The sequence below is a fragment of the Prionailurus viverrinus genome, chromosome B3 (assembly GCF_022837055.1).
Source record: "Prionailurus viverrinus isolate Anna chromosome B3, UM_Priviv_1.0, whole genome shotgun sequence".
Lineage (NCBI taxonomy): Eukaryota > Metazoa > Chordata > Mammalia > Carnivora > Felidae > Prionailurus > Prionailurus viverrinus.
In genome coordinates this window covers 61,796,298-61,817,413 of record NC_062566.1, presented here as the reverse complement: position 1 = coordinate 61,817,413, position 21,116 = coordinate 61,796,298, and the positions used below count along the sequence as shown (strand labels likewise).

The following is a 21,116-nucleotide window of genomic DNA, read 5'->3' as shown; positions in this document are numbered from 1 at the left end:
AACTCAGCCTCCTCCAAAAATGAACAATAATGTGTGAATAAGAAACTCTTCACCACAATTCTGCTAGCCCACGATGCTTTTATGATGTGTTACCTAATCGGGTCCTCCCCAGGAAAGAACATGAAATTTAAATCGTGGCTTACATCAACAGCAAACGCTAATAAGCTCTGTGCAGTGTTCACCGTGACTTTTTTTTAGAATCTACCGTTCCTGCAAATACTGGGCAGAGCTTCTAAAATTCAGTTAATTATGGGGTTCGCTTTTTAATCATTTTCTTCGATGCTATTGAAATTATTAAAAAAAAAAAAAAAGAAATCCAATCTCATTTGCTTCTAGTTGGAATATGCTGGTTTTCTCGAAGACCAAATGTACTGAGACATAAAATTGCTCATACCCTTGGAAGCAGAACTTCTATGTCTGGAAATGTATTCTAAATCAGAGATTCAAACAAAGATTTTTGCAACTTTTTAATGTAACAGTGACACATAAGAAACAGGGTCACTGTCCACAAGTAGAAAAAGGATCAAATCAAGTATGGGATAGGACGGTTGGAAGGACATCGATTAATATTAGAAAATACAGCGAGACAATGTTAGGTTTTTCAAATGATACATACTATTTATAAACTTGATCCCCATGTTTTAAGTACATGTTTATTTGCGTTTATATGTACATGATGATTTACATCTATATATACAAAGAGGATGAAAGAATGGAAAGAAAAAACATTATTTTTATTTTCTACTTCAACATTGTCTGTGATTCCCAATTTTTTTTACAATGAACACAGATTGATGTTAAAATGAGAAAAAAAATAAATGTAAAAAAGTATATTATAAATTTCAAAATTGGATATCCTGAAGAATTTTAAAATCATACATCTTGGAACTGAAAGAAATCCCATCTGGCCTAGTCTTTTATTAAAAAAAACTCAGATGAGGCCCAGAGATCTTAACTGATTTGTCTAAGGAAATAGTTGAAAGATTCTACCTGTTTTTAATTGAAAAGCAGTGCCATTAACTTATAGGAAAGACTGACTGTGCAGGGCACCTGGGTGGCTCAGTGGGTTAAAAGCGTCTGACTTCAGCTCAGATCAAGATATCATGGTTTGTGGGTTCGAGCCCCATGTCAGGCTCTGTGCTGACAGCTCAGAGCCTGGAGCCTGCTTCCAACTCTCTGTCTCCCTCTCTCTCTCTGCCCCTCCCCTGCTTGTTCTCTCTCTCTCTCTCTCTCTCAAAAATAAACATTAAAAAAAATTTTTTTTAGAAAGACTGAATGCGCTACTTCAAAGACCTGTATCCACCCACCATCAACTTGCAGGTTTCTTCTAATATCAAAGACAAGTGCTAAGACTTGAGATGAGTGATAAAATCCACAGCATCTGAACTGGGTGAACCCCAGAGATCACCTAGCGCAGCATTTCCACACCACGTTCAATGGAATGACTGGTTCAGCGATGGTTTCAAGGAGCCTTCTCAGGGGAACAAGGACACTGAGCACGTACAGCTACTTCCACCAGCACAATGCCATGGTCAGTTGTTTTAAATGATGCGTCTTAATTTAGAGTCCTCTAAAAAAACAAAATGTAGGTGCAGGTATTTTGTTTGGGAGATCAGCCCAGGAAATACTGCGAGGGAAATGAAGATGAAAATGAGTAAGACAATGGAAATTAATAGAGGTGTGTTGGTGTGGGGGTTACCACTGTGGAAAAATGAGGATCCTTTTGGCCGGGGACCCTCAGAGGTTGAGGAACATGCCTTAAAATTGGGTCACTGTAGATGGTAAAGCTAAATTATTTTTTTCAGTTTGTTTATTTTTTTCAGAGACAGAGAAAGTGAGCAGGGGAGGGGCAGAGAGAGGGAGAGAGAGAAACTCCCAAGCAGCTCCGCACTGTCGGCCCAGAGCCCAATGTAGGGCCTGAAGTTACAAGCCGTGGGATCATGACCTGACCCAAAGACAGATGCTTAACTGACCTAGCCACCTAGGCGTCCCTACAGCTCGACTATTTGTCCACTAACTCTTGTTCCACACTGATTGCTGATCCATCCTGGAAGGTTAACTCACCGGGTCTTGCCTCCCCACCCGGCTGAGCACTCCTCTGGAAACTGTCCTGGGTTGAGGGATGCAGGTGGACCATGAAAGAGTTCACTTAAACTCATGAGGTCATGGGGAGGACATAGGCTTAGAGGCAGGTTAGACCTGAGGGTGAATCATGGCCACCTACACAACTTGGGGCAGGATATTAAATCTACACGAAAATCAAGTTTTTTTGTTGAAAAAGGAACAGCATTGTAAATGAACATTTTCATTAGGTTTTCATTTCCTTCCAACCTCCTTAGAATATCAAGCAATTTTCTATTGTGCCAGGTCACTAAGCAGGGCTGCTAAGAGCAGCAGTCTACTGTTCCTACCATTTGAATCGGGCACAAAATGTGAATTTTAAACTATGCTCTATCACTTGCCATGTATGGTATTCCAACCATGAGCACTCATTTATCTTTTATGATAATTACCACTTATGCTAATTGGATGGGTGCCTGTACCATTCGGGAATATTCTAGATCAATAATATCTGTGTTATAGGGGTGCCTGGGTGGCTCAGTTGGTTAAGCGTCCAACTTCGGCTCAGGTCATGATCTCACAGTCCATGAGTTTGAGCCCCGCGTCAGGCTCTGTGCTGACAGCTCAGAGCCTGGAGCCTGCTTCAGATTCTGTGTCTCCCTCTCTCTCTCTGCCCCTCCCCTGCTCATTCTCTGTCTCTCTCTGTCTAAAAAATAAAAACATTAAAAATTTTTTTAAAAATAATATCTGTGTTATAATGAAACTGTGAGTGAATATTAGAACTTTGAAATTTCATAATCACAATTAACACCACACTGGCTAGTGCTTAATATGTACTAAGCAACCTTTACAGTGGACTTAACACAGTTTATCTCAAGAAAGATCAATAATAATATTTGCCAGGTGCTATTGATAAGTTTATTTTACTGACGAGAGAAGTTTGAACTGAAAGAAGGTCAGTATCTTGGCCATGATTGTGTAATGCAGATGCAACATAACCAGAGCCCCAACCTAGATCGAATGAATCTAGAAATAATGCAATAACTACGCTCCATTCCTTTCCACTTGATTGGTACTTGGACAGACTGCATGCATGCAAGTGAACCCAATCTACCAACCCCCTAATCACCAATGGGCTAAGGCAGCGTTCTAAAAATCAATAGTGGCTTAATAGAAATGACCAACATTCTACTTTAACAGGGCACCACTAGGGGCGCCTGGGCGACTCAGTCGGTTAAGTTCTGACCCTCGATTTTGACTCAGGTCATCATCTCCGGGTTTGTGAGGTCGAGGGTTCATGAGATTGAGCCCCGTGTCGGGCTCTGCACTGACAGATTGTCTCTCCTTCTCTCTCTCTCTTCCTCCCTCTCGGCCCCTCCACTGCTCGCGCTCCTTCTCTCTCAAAATAAATAAATAAACATCAAAAAATAAAATAAAATAAAAAACAGAGCACCACCATATGCCATTCAAGTTTGTCATTCCCAGTCTTTATTTTGGTTCCTTGGAGCCAGACAGATCTGGGTTCAAATTCTAGTCCAGCCCTTCATATCTGTGTAATGTCACACAAATGGCTCTGCTCCCACGTGGCTTAGTTCCCCAAAATGCTCAATTTACGGAGCTGGCAGAATACAAAAATTAATAAATATGCATTTGAAGTGTCTCAGAAATAGCACGTGCCCATAAAAGCATAGAGAGAAATTACTACTTCCCAAAATCACTCTGTGTCTGTTGACTTATTAGAATGCTCTGGACTCCAAGACTAGTATCATAAATGTCCCATTACTCAAAGTACATGAAAATGTCACTACTGTACTAATTAGGCATCTCTGTTGTTATGACCAGTTTTCACAGCTAAAATGTTGTGCTTAGTTTTCACACTAAGTTAAACCGGTCCAAAATCCCTGGATAAGCATCAATTTTTAGATTTATGTGGAATATCTATTTATCTATAGACAGAGAACAAGTAGTTGTACATACATACGCAATCTACCAACCCCCAATATATATATATATATATGCATGTATTTAATATGTATAAATAAAATAATTTACTCCTGCCTTACAGAGGCTGCTAAAGAAAACATGCAATTTTACCACTCCCAAAACATAATAAATTTATGAACTCATCTTGGTGAATGGATGATGTGGTAGTAGCAAAGAGTTAAGAGTCAAAAGAGGGTGGAGGAAATAAAATTAAGAAATGAAAAGCTATTCTGAAAATGCTGTGATTGCCCATCAGTGAAGTCATTTTGGAAAAATAGCCTATGGGTAAAATTGTAAACACCATATGTTTTTTTAATATTGAAGCGTTGTCTAAGAAAATTACTGAAAATAGAAAAACCTGAATCCCTAGATTACTTTGCATTGGCAGATATATCCATAATATTAATACCCGTTTCCTTTAACACCTTGCTGTTTCTGCAAATGGTTATCTATACTAACTAAAATGAAGGCCACAAAGAATTTATGTCTTTATTGAACTTTATAAATTCCATACTTATTGGAAAAGAATGAGCTTCCAGCAAAAAAAAAAAAAAAAAAAAAAAAAAAAAAAAAAAAAAAAAAAAGCTTGTATTTAATCCACAGCTGTGTTTTTGGTGTTTCTGTCATTAACACACTGTGACCTTTCTGTGTCTGAGATTTCTCACAGAAACCCAAGCAAAATGGTGCTGTTTGTCCTCTAAATTTATTCCAAAAGAAGTTATAAGTGGGATTAGATATTGTAAAATAAAAACCATTGTGCATCTATAAGTAGATCATATTTTACATTTTTAGTGTCCTCAGTGACTCTTTGTTTTTCAGACTCTTGAGAAGAAATATAGACAACATCACAGATGGATGCAAGCTTCAGTATCATTTTGCATAGGTAGTATTTTGTCATAGTAGCAAACCTAACGGACTAGGTCTAAAGGTGGTAGAAAGGTGATGCCTGGCATGATCCACACTAGTGTTTGATTAGATAGATACAACGTTCGTAGTAAAGCATGTCCTAAAGCTACTTTCTGGGGAAACCCCAAAAGAAACAATATGGACTCCAAAAGGCATTTTCTCACAGTGTTAGTGTATACATCAGTCAACCATCACATGGTTTGGGAATGGTATAAATTTTTGCACGTCGATTTCAGCAAGTGTATCAGTCTTAATGCTTTCAGCTGTTGAGCAACAAATTTATCAAACTCATTCACACGCAATTTCATGAGTTTATAAAAGTGCTTAACAAAAGGTGGTTAACACTAGTTAATACAGACTCACATGAACAATCATTTCCTTTGAGTGCCTATTAATTGGACAAACAGAGCTCAACAAATAAAAGTGCTGTGTGATGTGAGCAAATCCTTCAACCACTCTGGTGTGCAGCACCTTTAGGCAGAGTGTGTGGACTGCTCGATTTGTAGTGCCCTCCTAACCCTAACGCATTATAAACTGTCATTTTACGTATCTCTTTTCATAGATTAAGCTCAATTTGAGGGTAGAATCGTACTGAATGAGAAAGTTAAAACATGGTGTAATGTTTTTTGGAAAGTTTTGGAAATGTTTTCTTTCTGGATTATTTCCATTCTTCCTCTCATAGTTGCTCACTTACATATTTACCTAACCAGGCAAAAAATAAGTCCATTTTCCTTTAACAATTAATTTATGTATGACATATTTTTACATTTTTTAATTATATTTCTATTTATATCTCTCCACTCCATTAAAAAGTAATCTCTCTGAGGGGCGCCTGGGTGGCCCAGTTGGTTAAGTGTTGACTTTGGCTCAGGTCGTGATCTCACAGCTCGTGAGTTCGAGCCCCATGTCGGGCTCCGTGCTGACAGCTCAGAGTGTGGAACCGACCTCAGATCCTGTGTCTCCTCTCTCTCTGCCCCTCCCCTGCGCTCTCTCTCTCTCTCTCTCTCTCAAAAATAAAATAAACATTAAATTTTTTTTAAAAAGTGACCTCTTTGAGAACAAGATCCATGCCTATTTCTTTTTTTATGTTCTTATTGTACTTAGCAAAGTGATTTATTCATAAGATGCGTCCATTAAACATTTTTAAAGAAATAAACGTTGTCTGAGAAGATCAGTTTAGTGAGAGCTCCGACGTCTGCCTCTCCCAGCCGCTGTCACGCTCACTGAGGCTGTGTGTAAGAAATAATCTGAAATCCAGACTGGAGACTTTCTCCACTGTTGCCTTTTTTCCATTGCTCTAAGCTATTTCAGAAATCATCTGCTCTTGCTCTCTACCCTCTTGGCTTTGAGAATTGGTTTACACTCCTTGTTTTGTTCCATTTGGCTTTGGCACCTCTTCCCACACTGTTTACCTTGCGTACTGACCTTGGAAACCCCTAAGATTTGCCTCTGCTAATTGTCTCCGCCTCCTTTGGCTCCAAATTCCAAATCGTTGCCCAGACCAGGCCTCTGAGACACCACCTGCCCCATCTTGTGGAAAGGAGTTCATATTTGATTTCTTTGGATAAAATCCATCTTATCAGGTTCATCCAAATATCCTAGTTGTTTGTAATGGGCCTTTGAAACCCAGACAGCAATGATAGGAGGTTTCTAGCTGTGAGGGTGAAGAGACCATTCATTCACTTGGTCCCAGTAACAAGTGCCTATGCTGAAATAAAGCAGTTGAGGAAAGGATGCACTTCTTAATAGGATGTATAAAGAACATGGAAAAATAGTTAAGAATTAAGGAAGCTAAAATATAACTAAATTATAGAGCCTAGGAGATCAAAGAACTCCAGAGCTTTAAATAAATAAAAGATCTAATGAAAACCTTCACTCAACATAAATCTGCCTTATAAAATATTTCTGATACATGATCATTCAGACTCTATTTTAATATTCCCAGAAATAAAGAGCTAAATAAGGCAATAGCTTACAAATTCTGCATTGAATGGAAATCTGCATTCAGTAATTTCCCCCCGTGTTTGTCCCTATGCAGCCCTTTGAAACCACCCACCCACCCCCCACACACACAAATTCCTTTCTTTTCCAAGTGATAACTCTTCAAATATTGTAAGATGGCCATGACAGCCTCCACTACCACCATCTTTGTGCGTGTGATTGTGTACTATATCCATGCGGAGAGCTCATTATAAGAGCTTTCTTACCCTGCCTCAGTAGGCAAGTACTTTACACATCTTATCTCTTATCGTAACTTACAAAGTGATAGTTATTTTCACTCTGGGTTCATGTTTCACTTTGCAGAGCACGATTTCTACCATACACTAATAACGTGGCCTTTAAGCGTGAATTTTAAAATGAGGAAGATGATACCTACTTCATACATTTGTTGCAAGGCGGACATGAATCAAAGTTTATTGTAAGAACGAAGTGAGGTCAAGGTTGGAAAGCACAGGATTCTCCGCAAACTGAGACTGTCCTTAGGCATCAGCAGTAACCGCTTTCAAGCCAGGCATCTTCAGTCTCATATTTGTGCAACTGGCTTCAAATCCTTCTATAATTATAAAAAATTAGACACCGCCAGTGTAAAAACTGAAACAGAAAGAAGTAGAACTAAGAGACGCCACACAGTAGAACAAAGAGCATTTGCTGCGTATCTGCTGAATCTTTTATTTGCATAGAATTTTAATTGTTTATATAGATGAAGATCATCCAGTGGTGTTCTGGGTTTTTAACATTAATATACGGGCATCTTACCATGTCATTGGAAACTATCTCTTCATAAGTTCCATGTTGATGGATGCATGATCAAATGAATGTGTCATGACTCTAGTAACTTGAGTTCCTCATTCGGAAATTATTTTATTTTATTTTATTTTTTATTTATTTTTTTTACTTTTTTTTGATTTTTATTTTTTTATTTATTTTTATTTTTTTTATATATGAAATTTATTGTCAAATTGGTTTCCATACAACACCCAGTGCTCATCCCAAAAGGTGCCCTCCTCAATACCCATCACCCACCCTCTCCTCCCTCCCACCCCCCATCAACCCTCAGTTTGTTCTCAGTTTTTAACAGTCTCTTATGCTTTGGCTGTCTCCCACTCTAACCTCTTTTTTTTTTTTTCCTTCCCCTCCCCCATGGGTTCCTGTTAAGTTTCTCAGGATCCACATAAGAGTGAGACCATATGGTATCTGTCTTTTTCTGTATGGCTTATTTCACTTAGCATCACACTCTCCAGTTCCATCCACGTTGCTACAAAAGACCATATTTCATTTTTTCTCATTGCCACGTAGTACTCCATTGTGTATATAAACCACAATTTCTTTATCCATTCATCAGTTGATGGACATTTAGGCTCTTTCCATAATTTGGCTATTGTTGAGAGTGCTGCTATGAACATTGGGGTACAAGTGCCCCTATGCATCAGTACTCCTGTATCCCTTGGATAAATTCCTAGCAGTGCTATTGCTGGGTCATAGGGTAGGTCTATTTTTAATTTTCTGAGGAACCTCCACACTGCTTTCCAGAGTGGCTGCACCAGTTTGCATTCCCACCAACAGTGCAAGAGGGTTCCCATTTCTCCACATCCTCTCCAGCATCTATAGTCTCCTGATTTGTTCATTTTGGCCACTCTGACTGGCGTGAGGTGATACCTGAGTGTGGTTTTGATTTGTATTTCCCTGATAAGGAGCGACGCTGAACATCTTTTCATGTGCCTGTTGGCCATCCGGATGTCTTCTTTAGAGAAGTGTCTATTCATGTTTTCTGCCCATTTCTTCACTGGGTTATTTGTTTTTCGGGTGTGGAGTTTGGTGAGCTCTTTATAGATTTTGGATACTAGCCCTTTGTCCGATATGTCATTTGCAAATATCTTTTCCCATTCCATTGGTTGCCTTTTAGTTTTGTTGGTTGTTTCCTTTGCTGTGCAGAAGCTTTTTATCTTCATAAGGTCCCAGTAATTCACTTTTGCTTTTAATTCCCTTGCCTTTGGGGATGTGTCGAGTAAGAGATTGCTACGGCTGAGGTCAGAGAGGTCTTTTCCTGCTTTCTCCTCTAAGGTTTTGATGGTTTCCAATCTCACATTCAGGTCCTTTATCCATTTTGAGTTTATTTTTGTGAATGGTGTGAGAAAGTGGTCTAGTTTCAACCTTCTGCATGTTGCTGTCCAGTTCTCCCAGCACCATTTGTTAAAGAGACTGTCTTTTCCATTGTATGTTCTTTCCTGCTTTGTCAAAGATGAGTTGGCCATACGTTTGTGGGTCTAGTTCTGGGGTTTCTATTCTATTCCATTGGTCTATGTGTCTGTTTTTGTGCCAGGAAATTTACTTATTTTAAAGACTTCACTATTATAAACAACTATGTAACAAACCTGTTTATCCATAAATATTACTGTTTTTAATGTTTACTGGAATACAGCTCAGATTTTTTTTAAAAGAGACAATCTTGATAAATATATTTCAGTTGATACTGTTAGCCAAAATGCAAGGTTTCAAACATATCTTATATTTTATCCCCTATATTTATCCCATATATATAATATCTATATATTATCCCATAACGACTCAATGGGTCCAATGTTTTAATGTCTTTTTCACAGTCCTGCAACTTCTACAAATATGATGTGTCTGCCTAAGTCTTCATTCAAATTAGTCATGTGAACTCTGAGGAAGAAGTATCTAGGATAGACACTTTTGACAGGTCACTGGAGACACCACTCCAGTTTGACATTGGTTCATTAATCAAAACTGGGAACATTTTTTCTTTTTTTTTTTAATTTTTTCTTTTTAATGTTTATTTTTGACAGAGAGAGAGACAGAGCATGAGCTGGGGAGGGGCAGAGAGAGAGGGAGACACAGAATCGGGAGCAGGCTCCAGGCTCCAAGCTGTCAGCATAGAGCCCGACGCGGGGCTTGAACTCATGAACCTTGAGATCATGACCTGAGCTGAAGTCGGACGCTCAACCGACCGAGCCACCCAGGCGCCCCGTAACTGGGAACATTTTTCAAATAGCTAAAAGTTTACTAACTGTACTATCAAGTAGTCCACGTGTCTCTGTATCATCAACAAGATGGTAAAATTTCTTCCAAAATATGCTATCACAAAGTAGATGCATCTTATATGTATTCAAATAAATACATGGAATTTGAAACCACATGTCAAGTTTTAGAGGTAAACCATTTTAAAATAGCTATCAGTAGCTATTATGAATTAACAATCAGGTCTATCTCATTTCAACTGCCTAGACATTTATTCATACAATATTTAGAGTACTTGTTACGGACCTTGCCCTATGACCCATGTATGTTTTCAATAGAAAAAAAAAAAAACAGTAACGCTGCTTGGAAAATCAGGTTTACTGTTGTAAAAATAAAAGCATAGGGGCGCCTGGGTGGCTCAGTTGGTGAAGCGTCCAACTTCAGCCTAGGTCATGATGTCGCCGTCTGTGGGTTTGTGCCCTGCATGGGGCTCTGTGCTGACAGCTCAGAGCCTGGAGCCTGCTTTGGATTCTGTATCTCCCTCTCTCTCTGCCCCTCCCCTGTTCAACGCTCTGTCTCTCTCTGTCTGTCAAAAATGAATAAACATTAAAAAAAAATTTAAAAAGCATAGACAATTATTATTAGATAATTTGTTTCTTAAATATAAAGGCATGGGTGGTTGCATGGATGGCTGGATGGATAGACGGACGGATGGATGGATGGGATCTAATATCTAAAATGTTTGCAACATCTTAAAGCTTTTAAGGTCAATAGTACATTGTCCTGCATCCACTGAACTTTACTTGTGGGTTGACAGGCAGGTCTTATCGAAGTACATGTTTGCTAAAAGAATCAGTTCTCCTCTGTTAGGCCTAAGTACTATATAATGGTAGCATTGTTTTGTTCCACTGCTTAATAACTGAAATGTTTCAATGGATACATTGTATTCTGCAAATATGATTCTTCACACAATAAAAATAATTTCAAGATATTAGATTTTAGATATTAGTTTATCACTAAAATATTATTTATTCAAAGCGCTGCCTTACAAATGAGCTTTAAAAGAATTACTCGTTTTTTTCTTGTGATGGATAAAATAAGGGTGACAACATTAAACAAGCCTCTCCGCACTACCCAGAAGACTCCATCCAATGTCATTCTGGGTTTCTGTCATAACTTAAAGGGAAACTTTTATAATATCTAGAGCTCATGATGGCCTGCAAATAATGAAGGAGGGTGTTCCAAATTCCTTACAGCAGAAAACCATTTAGACGACACCAAACTTGTTTCCAAATGGAACAGTCATCTACAGAAAGAAAAGTTATGGCATTACCTTATTAATCTGAAGAGACTTGGGAGAAGCTTCTGCCGGCAGCTCCTGCCATTGTCGCTACTGAAAACCCAGCTGGTGTCAGTATCATATCCTCCAGGAACACGGGCCACGGAGCTGGGCTGACGTTTGCTGCTGCTGCTGCTGGAGCCACTCCTGTTGTTGGCTGCTTTGCTCCCCGGAAGCTTCGTGCACCGTATCTGCGCAGCCCTCCTGGAGTTGCGTCTTCTCGTGCTTACCGATCCCGGGGCCGACCACCAGCCTCTCACGGAGATGTCTTACGTTAACCTGCCCACCATCATTCTGGGTAGCACAGACTCTCCTCTGTGCTATGTGGGCATTGCCATTCCGTGCCACAATAAGGAAGCTCACTCAGCGGGTCTGAGGTGGTAAATACAGGCCTAGGGAAGTTCTGAGCATGCGTGGTGCCGCCACCCTGTGAACTCCTGCAGGAGGCCACACCTCATCTCTCCTTCCGTGGAGATCCTGCTTCCAGAAGATTGGAAAGGAAGAGGGGCCGCTGCTGAAAAGGCTGTAACAAGGAGGAATTTGAAGGTGGGTGGACTGCTTTAGCTGCTGAGCTCACTGCTACTCAACCTGAGGGAGGAGCCTGGTCCTGAGTTGTGCAAGTGTCCTCTGTCCCTCTTCAGTCGTTCCCTAGTGTGGACTGGAGCACTTAGCCAACCACTGAGGTCTGGTTTGCAGCTCCCTCTGCTCAGGCCGCTGAATGGATAGGAACAACCAATCACTGAGTGGCCTTAAGCTGTTCTTCCACAGGCTCTAAAACAGGAAATGGAAATCAGGTTGACAAAAATGCAAGTTTCAAAAAAAGTATTAAAGGGGATCTTTCTTACTCTTCTAACATTTGAAAACACAGCCTCTTTATCCAGCATGTTACAGGAGCTACGCGGTTTTCCTGATCTCTATTTCGAACTTATTCTTCTTTATTTTAATTCTTCTCTAGTTCGTTATCTCAAAGTTAAGGTTTCTTATAATTTGTCTCCAACACAGGATACCATGAAAAGTATATTGAAGGGGAGAGAGGTAATTTGGTTTGAATAATCACTGTTAAAGATACTACCTCAATTTTTTTAAGTATATTAAAATGAGAAAATAGTTGAAACCCGCTGGACAACCATTGAGGCGTTACCTACAGGTTCTATTTGTATGACCAGGAGACTGTAAGTTTATGCAGAACAAAGGCAGAATCTTTACCTGTCATTTTCTTCCACTGGAACAATGTCTTTGTTGTCCATGACAGGGTAAATGAGCATTTATAACCAGTAAAGAAACCGTATATGAGGAAAAGAAGTAGATAAGGTAGGAAACCAACACGTATTGAGCACCTTCTATGTGCCAACTGGCATTGCTTTAACTCTCACAAAAACTTCTACGTGGTATATTAGATGCTCAGAGGAGCCGAGTCATTTTCCCTGGGCCTCATAGGTAGTAAGTGACACAGCCCCGTTCTGACTTCAGATTTCAAGCTCTCTCTCATTAACCATGCTGCCTCTCAGCTACCAGATGGTCTTTCATGAAGAAAGTAAAAACCTGTTGAGAAGATATTATGAAACATCTTAAGACATTTAAAAATATTTAGTATTTTTATTTATTTATATATTTTATATTTATTTATCTTTTTTTAATATATATAGAAGACATAATTATTCCCATATCACTGTGATTAAAATAAACAATATTAATCTCCACATTTTTATGCTTTCAAGCTTTAAGTTGCCTCTCTTGGAACCCCCTGATGGCATGTAGACACATGACATTGAGTTTCTTTTCATAACCGAACAGTTTCCTTTTATAGTCATAATACACTATATATTAGCATAGCATCACAGGATTATCAAGCTTGCTAAGCAGCCCTTCTCCATGGTCTGAGAAACTCTAGATCTTTATTTCTGTAGCACAGGATTAGGAGGAAAATATCAACTCCAAATGTCAAGGTAATTGAATCATAGCAACATCCAGAATCCTAAGCAAACCAACCCCTCTTAAATCAGAGCTATGACAGCATCAAGAATGAAAAATGCAGATTATTTTTGACACTCCTTTTCTTCATTGTAATCGTTCTCCTTGCTTTGCTTTGCCTCTTCTTGTTTATTTATCAAATATTTATTGTGCATTTATTATGTCCCTGGCATTTTGCTGGGACCTTTGCCAACTTCTGGTGAGAGAGAGTAGTGAAAATTAAATATTAGAAAAGAGTGTGTTATCTAATGCTTTGATGAAATTCCCCAGTCATGCTGAAAAAAAAAAAAAATCTCATCGGGAACAAATAGAAAAAGAAGTTCCAGAACATAATTAAAAAATAATAATGATAGACAGATAGATAGATATTGACCTTATACCTAAAAGGGAAACTAAGTTTAGGACTTGTCAATTAAACATGGGATGAGCAACATCAAAATATCTGCTATTCTCATCAAGCATCATTCTTGAAATTTTGACTGATTTCAAGAAGATATAAATCAGAAATAAGAGATGTTACTATTAGAAAATACAAGGCAAAATGATGATAATTTGCAATGACTGGAACCCCACACATAAGAGAATCAACACAAAAATGTTAGAATTAATAAGATAAATAAAATAACCAAATATAAGATCCTTTTTTCAGCTATTTTGGAAATTTTACACGTACAAAAAAGTTGAAATAGTAATATAATGACCATCTGCATTTTTTAAACCAAGATTAATCAATTGTTAAAATTTTTTGCCACATTTGCTTTTTATCTCATTTTATCCATACATCTATGTTTGTATATTTTCCCTCTCCCTCTCTCTCTCTCTCTCTCTCTCTCTCTCTCTCTCTCTCTCTATTTTTTTTTTTTTTGCTAAGGCCTTTAAGAGAAAGTTAACAAAGATTTCAATACTTCATTCTTAAAACTTCAGCACGTATACAAGCATTTTTTAAAAGTCGATATCTTCACACATATAAGCAGTAACTAGTTAGAACTATAGTGAAAGAGATATCATTTGCAATAACAACAAAAAATTAATGACCTTATTGGGAAATACGTTGGATCCAAATATCCAAATGAGGAAAAGTATTTTAAAAATTTGCTGAGCTATATAAAAGACAAACTACAGTTCTGGATAAAAGACAACATACAATAAAATTCCCATTTTTCCCACATTAATTCATATGTGCATATCACACAAAATCCAAACAGAATTGTATTGCCATATTTTTAAAACCTTAACAAAATCTTTCTAAAGTTGATCTGAAAAACATCAGGCAAAAACCAAAAATATAGTTTTGAAAATAAATAAGGAAAGAAGACTAATCCTATACTTAGGCTTCCTAGTGAACCAGGGACCATACCTACTGGCATTAGAGCAAAAGTCAAGCCCCATTTTATCACTTCAACTTCTTTGACCTTGAAGAGGTGATTAGCTTCTTGGATTTTTGAGTTCCTCATCTACAAAGTAGACACAAAAACATTTATCATGCAGGGTTACGTGAGGATTCCAAATAGCCCTCTTGAAGAAAGCAGTACAAAGACCAGGCGATGACCAAAAAAAGTCAGTATATGTTTTAGAGGTATTTTTCAGCTCTTCTGGGATTACACACTATGACTAATTTGGATCTCAAATAAATTTCAGTTCTATGTAAAGTTGGGATGTTATAAAATATACATACATGCTACAAAATTTAAATATTAAAAAATAAGGAAAGAGAAGCCAACCATAAAAAAAGGAAATGTAAAGTAACATTTAACAAATCTCCAGGGCAGAAGCTTTTTACCTTTAGGATGATACAATAAATTATAAAATTTATGCTCAGAAAAAAATTTTGGAAGAAAACATATCCAGGTATTAGCAATTGTTGTCTTTGGGTGGTGGAACTATGAATAATCTTTTCCTTTATTCAGCTTTTCTGCATTTTCCAAGAGCTGAAAGAAGCATATATTAATTTTATGATAACAATATTTTTCAAAAAATCAAAATGAAATAACCACAGTACACTGAAGGCAAGAGTGAATGTTACAAGAAACGTGGTTTGTTTTGTTTTGTTGTGTTGTGTTGTGTTTTTTTGTTTTTGTTTTTTTTAAGGCTTCAAAGGTAAAGAAGCACCAAACACTTCCGAGGTGACCAAAGAGTCAGAAAAGGCTTCACAAGAGAAAGTATATCTAAGCTAATTCAAAAAATGAATAAGAAATGGACAGAAGGAAGGGGCTACCACACCTCATGGAAGGGTAAAGATAAAAGATAGACTAGAGGATGATAGCTACATTGGCTACGGCAAGGGGTTTTTACTTCCCTCTACAGGCAGAAAGAAGCAATATATTCATCACTGGGTACTAGGGTGGATGAGTGGATGGATCGATGGATGGATGAGTAATTTGATTGAAATTAAGGATTTTAAGCTGGTGAGAAATAGGGGAAGAATGCAGATAGCTGTAGGAAGTATGCCATGGTAAGGCTTATGAAGAGATCATTAGGAGACTATTTTGCAGGTAATAAATGGTGAAGCCTGCTTTGTGAAAGAGAATCCAGCTAGGAAGTTAAGTCAGCTCATCTGCACATCATCTGCTTTCTCTGTTCAGTACTTAGGTGATGTGTGGCATAAGGAGAGAAAGAATGAGAAAGTGGATGTACAGAGAGGCAGCCAGAAAGGAAAGAAGACAGACAAGATAGGAAAGACAAAGTGGCAGAGAAAAGAGAGAAGAGAGACAATGAAAGAGAAGAAAAGAGGGGCAAGAAAGAAATGGGTGGGGAAAATACAGAGGGCAAAAATACATGGAAATATTTTTCTGGGTAATGAGAAAAGAGGAAGAATTTTTCAGGTATCATAACTAAAACAGCACATACTCCCATAAAGCAGCAGCAATTGTTCATTTATGGTTATTTCTATTATTTGTGCTTAATTCCCATTAAGATGGGACTCCTGATGTTTCCATTTCTTTTGTTTCTATGGAGTGGACCAGCCAGTATATCGATTTCCCGAATATGATCAATGAACCCTTGCTATTAGTGGACTCATTTAGGCTCATGGCCATCCGCAGCCCACAGCTACACTGTTCAAGCTTTCAAGTTGTCCTCAGTAGAGCAGCAACCCATTCCCCACTCAAGCCAAAATTGTTACTCTGCTATTTGAATTCTTACTTACAATAACACAAATTAATAAATGTATTGAACCACCTGGTCAGTACCAAGGAGCTAACATTGCTATTATTTGCTAAAGGCAATATAATTTGATCTAGTACATTCCCGTTTGCTTAACTATAGATCCTCGTTCACAGTGCCAAGGGGACAGTCTTTGAAAAGATGATATTTTTATCTATCTGAATCGCCAGGAAAAGGACTATAGATCATCTCCTCAAACAAACAAACAAAAAAAAGGTTTATTTTCATGAGTGAGGTTGACCACATCGTTTACTAATGTTGGCAAAGGTGCAGAGCCTACTGACTAAAGATAAAACTGGTTTTGCCCCTCAAGAGGTTATTTTTTTTATGTACAGCACATTGGAGGAGTGTTGTTTATTACAGCTAGGTAAATATTTTTAAAGACTTGTTTTGACGGAAGCTGTGTTTCTTCTAAGAAGAGAGGTTTATGGGGATATTGTAGCAGCCTAGAAGATGCAAATCAGTAGTATTTATGAGCTGGGGAAAAAGATAGGTAGGCATGAAGTTGTACATGACGTACAATGAAAATGTACAACTTTTGTTATTAAAATTGCACATGGATATCTAAGGGAAGTGACTATTTCTCTTACAGCATGCCTTTCTCGTGCACTGGAAATATAGTTGCATATAGTTCGTGTGCATGTGAGCTCTCATTCAAGAAGACATTATATGGAGAACCCTAAAGTTACGGAAGATATAAATTAGAGGATAATTATGCACAATCCAGAAGGACTTTTCAACGTAAGCGTTTTTTTTACACATATTTATTTTCAAGAGAGAGAGAGACACAGAGTGTGAGCGGGGTGAGGTGGGAGGAGCAAAGAGAGAGAAGGAGACATAGAATCTGAAGAAGGCTCCAGGCTCTGAGCTGTCAGCCCAGAGCACAATGTGGGGCTCGAACCCATGAACTGCCAAAGACCTGAGCCAAAGATCATGACCTGAGCCAAAGTCGGACAGTCGACTGAGTCACCCAGGCACCCCCACATAAGTTTTTTTTTAAAGAAGTAGGTCACTTAATGTGTTTAAAAACATGTTTGATATATAGAACTGTGACCTGCATGCAATCCATCAAAACTACATGTATTAGGTAAAGTGAGATATATCTATCTGTAAGTGGAATTTAAAGACATAATCAGAAGGTGTTCTACAAAAGCATGAAAATAAATAAAAATACTTTAAAACTTATTCATTTTTTAAAAAATTTCGGTAGATGCCCTTGTACAGCATACAAGAAAGGCAAGTGTTCATTTTAAACTTAAACATAGAATTCAAGGGAAGTACTGATATCTTTTTCCTGCATAATTGAAAGATTATTGGATTGTTAGTCAGATTCCTGACCTTGGGCACACTGGATGTCAGCTTCCAAAACCATCCTGAAAGATTCTTTATCCTATGAGACTAATGTAAGGTTTTAGGCATGGTGCACTTCAAGAAAAAAAAAATGTTTTTAAATATACCAGTAGTTCTCCAAGTGCACTTCCCAGACCAGCAGCAACTGGGAACTCAAAAATGCAAATCATCAGACTCGATCTGGACTTAACGTATCAGAATCCAAGGGGTGAGGTCCCGCAATCTGTGGTTTAACAAGCTGTCCAGATGGTTCTGGTACACCCTGAAGTTTGAGAACCACTGAAGTGAACTAATAGAGAGAGTGAGCCCTAATATATGCCTGCATCTGGTTACTGCTCTATGTGGTTATTTTCCATTTCTCTTCTCTGGAATGCTGGGCATTTGTCCCGGGGCTCTGGTGGGGAGTTGTGAGGAGAGAAGGAATGTGAGGAAAAAATTTGTTTGGGAAATAGAGTTGAGGGTGTCTGCACTACTCACAGGTGGAAATGTGTGATAGGTAGATGCGGTTAAAAAGTCCTGGATGCAGCAGAGAGAGCAGGACTAACAGGAGGGACAGTGGAGAGAAGAAAAAGGAGAGGAGGGATAAAGGAAAGAGATAGGGAGATTATTTAGTCTCATAAAAATCTCTGCAAAATGTTATATGATGATCAAAATGAATGCGTGCACTCTATAGCTGTTCACAATACAAATAATCTCAATTTTATATTAAATGAAAAAGGTCACAGGTGACTATGTAAAGAATCATTCTTTTTGAAAGTTAAAAATGGCTAAAATAGGGGCCTCTGGGTGGCTCAGTCGGTTGAGCATCCGACTTCAGCTCAGGTCATTAGCTCCTGGCTCATGGGGTTGAGCCCTGCGTGTCAGGCTTTGTGCTGACAGCACAGATCCTGTCTCTCTTTCTCTGCCCCTCCCCCACTCGCACTCTGTCTCTCTCTCTCTCTCTCTCTCTCTCTCTCTCAAAAATAAACATAAAAAATTTTTTAAATGACTAAAATAAAATATAAGCATATACTTTTTAGAAATATAGTTAGATGCGATAAAATGATATTTAAAAAAAAACAAAGGAAAAATGAACACAGGATTTGCAATAGTGATTATGTCAGGTAGGAAAAGATGGGGTGAAGGGGCAGAATGGGACCACAGACCAGACAGGAGTTACTTCCAAGGTCTCAACTTTTGTGTTAACTGTCTGACTCATTTGAATACATGTGGGAGGGAGGGAGGAAGGAAGAGCTGAAGGGAGGAAGGGAAGAAGGGAGGAAGTCATTTGTGGACTAATGATGACCAAGGATTATGGATGATCCAATTTACGCACCTGATATCTATTAAAAAGTTACACGGGCACCGGGGTGGCTCAGTCAGTTAAGCATCCAACTCTTGTATTTGTCTCCGGTCATGATCCCAGGCTCTTGGGGTAAAGCCTTGCATCAGGCTCCATACTGAGTGCAGAGCCTGCTTAAGATTCTGTCTCTCTCTCTTCCTCTCCATCAATCCCGCTCTCTCTCAAATAAATGATAGATAGATAGATAGATAGATAGATAAATTTACAAAGATTCTAGCAGTGAAATCATAAAATATGCACTTGAAAACTACCAGAATTAATCCAAAAAATAAGAGCTCTTTATTTTAAGTAGGTTATTAAAACAATTGGGCCTTTCTTTACACAGATTATGTTACAAAGCTTTGCCTGTGAATTGTTTATATTTAATAAAACAGGAAAAATGTAACACGTTTCAGCTTTAGGCAAGAGTGATAAAATAAAATGTGTCTTTAAGACTTGCCCTGCCATTCTTTTCGCAGCACCTTGCTCTCTTTTATTACCCTGTTCCTATATTTCCAGGGCCCTCGTCTATGCAGCATAGGGGTAGAGGAGTAACTACTCTCAGTAGCGCTAAATACGATTTGTTGGTTCTAACCACCGCCATCAAACCTGATTTAATCTGTGTCAGATTGCCTAAGGCCCTTCTTCCGCCGCTGCATGGCAATGAGTAGCAAAATATTCGCATAGACTAATTAATCCTTGCTAACAACCTAGTTACTGGTCACCTCCTTTGAGAGTGATGGCGAAACCTAGTTGCAATGTACAGCCTCTTGAAAGATCTTTAAGGCTACGTGAATATTTGGAATTTAGAACTCTGTGGCATGCCAGGGAGGAAGATATTTCTGATCAGAGAGACTTTTCGTCAAGGCACACCACCTGACTAGCACTCAACCTCACTTACTCGGAAGATTAGATATGCGTGTAATGGTCGTTTATAAAGGTAATATTTAAAATATGTATGTATATAGGTCCTTGGTGGTGATCAAGACTGAAGATTGATTCTAGGAGGTTGGACCATGTTACCGCTAAATTATATTCTGTAGAATAGGCACATGTCCGTGGGACCGAGAACATTTTCCCATATTTACCTCTTTTTCCCATTGAGATTTAATTGGAGGATTTACAACGATCGTGTTTCTCAAGGGACATGGAAATGGTGAGGTTGTACCAAATAAATGTGTCTTTTTTTTTTTTTAAATAATTTATTGTCAAATTGGCTAACATACAGGGTGTAAAGTGTGCTCTTGGTTTGGGGGGTAGATTCTGTGGTTCATAGCTTACATAAAACACCAAGTGCTCATCCTAACAAGTGTCCCCCTCAATGCCCATCACCCATTTTCCCCTCTTCCCCACCTCCCCATCTACCCTCAGTTTGTTCTCTATATTTAAGAGTCTCTTATGGTTTGCCTCCCTCCCTCTCGGTTTGTAACCATTTTTTCCCCTTCCCTTCCCCCATGGTCTTCTGTTAAGTTTCTCAAGTTCCACATATGAGTGAAAACATATGATATCTGTCTTTCTCTGACTGACTTATTTCACTCAGCATAATACCTTCCAGTTCCATCCACGTTGCTGCAAATGGCATGATTTCATTCTTTCTCATTGCCAAGTAGTATTCCATTGAATATATGATCCACATCTTCTTTATCCATTCGTCAGTTGTTGAACATTTAGGCTCTTTCCACAATTTGGCTATTTTTGAAAGTGCTGCTGTAAACATTGGGGTACAAGTGCCCCGTGCATCAGCACTCCTGTATCCCTTGGGTAAATTCCTAGCAGTGCTACTGCTGGGTCATAGGGTAGATCTATTTTTAACTTTTGGAGGAACCTCCCCTCTGTTTTCCAGAGCAGCTGCAGCAGTTTGCATTCCCACCAACAGTGCAAGAGGGTTCCCATTTCTCCACATCCTCGCCAGCATCTATAGTCTCCTGAGTTGTTCATTTTAGCCACTCTGACCAGCGTGAGGTGGTATCTCAGTGTGGTTTTGGTTTGTACCAAATAAATGTGTCTTACCCAAGTAGCCAAATTTAGGTGAAATGTTATTTT

The 21,116-nt window shown here is 38.6% G+C and overlaps 1 pseudogene; it reads left to right on the top strand.

The window, feature by feature from the left end:
• LOC125168062 (40S ribosomal protein SA-like) overlaps positions 1-11,702 on the top strand; it is a 29,058-nt pseudogene extending 17,356 nt beyond the window's left edge.
• The last annotated feature ends 9,414 nt before the right edge of the window (positions 11,703-21,116 follow it).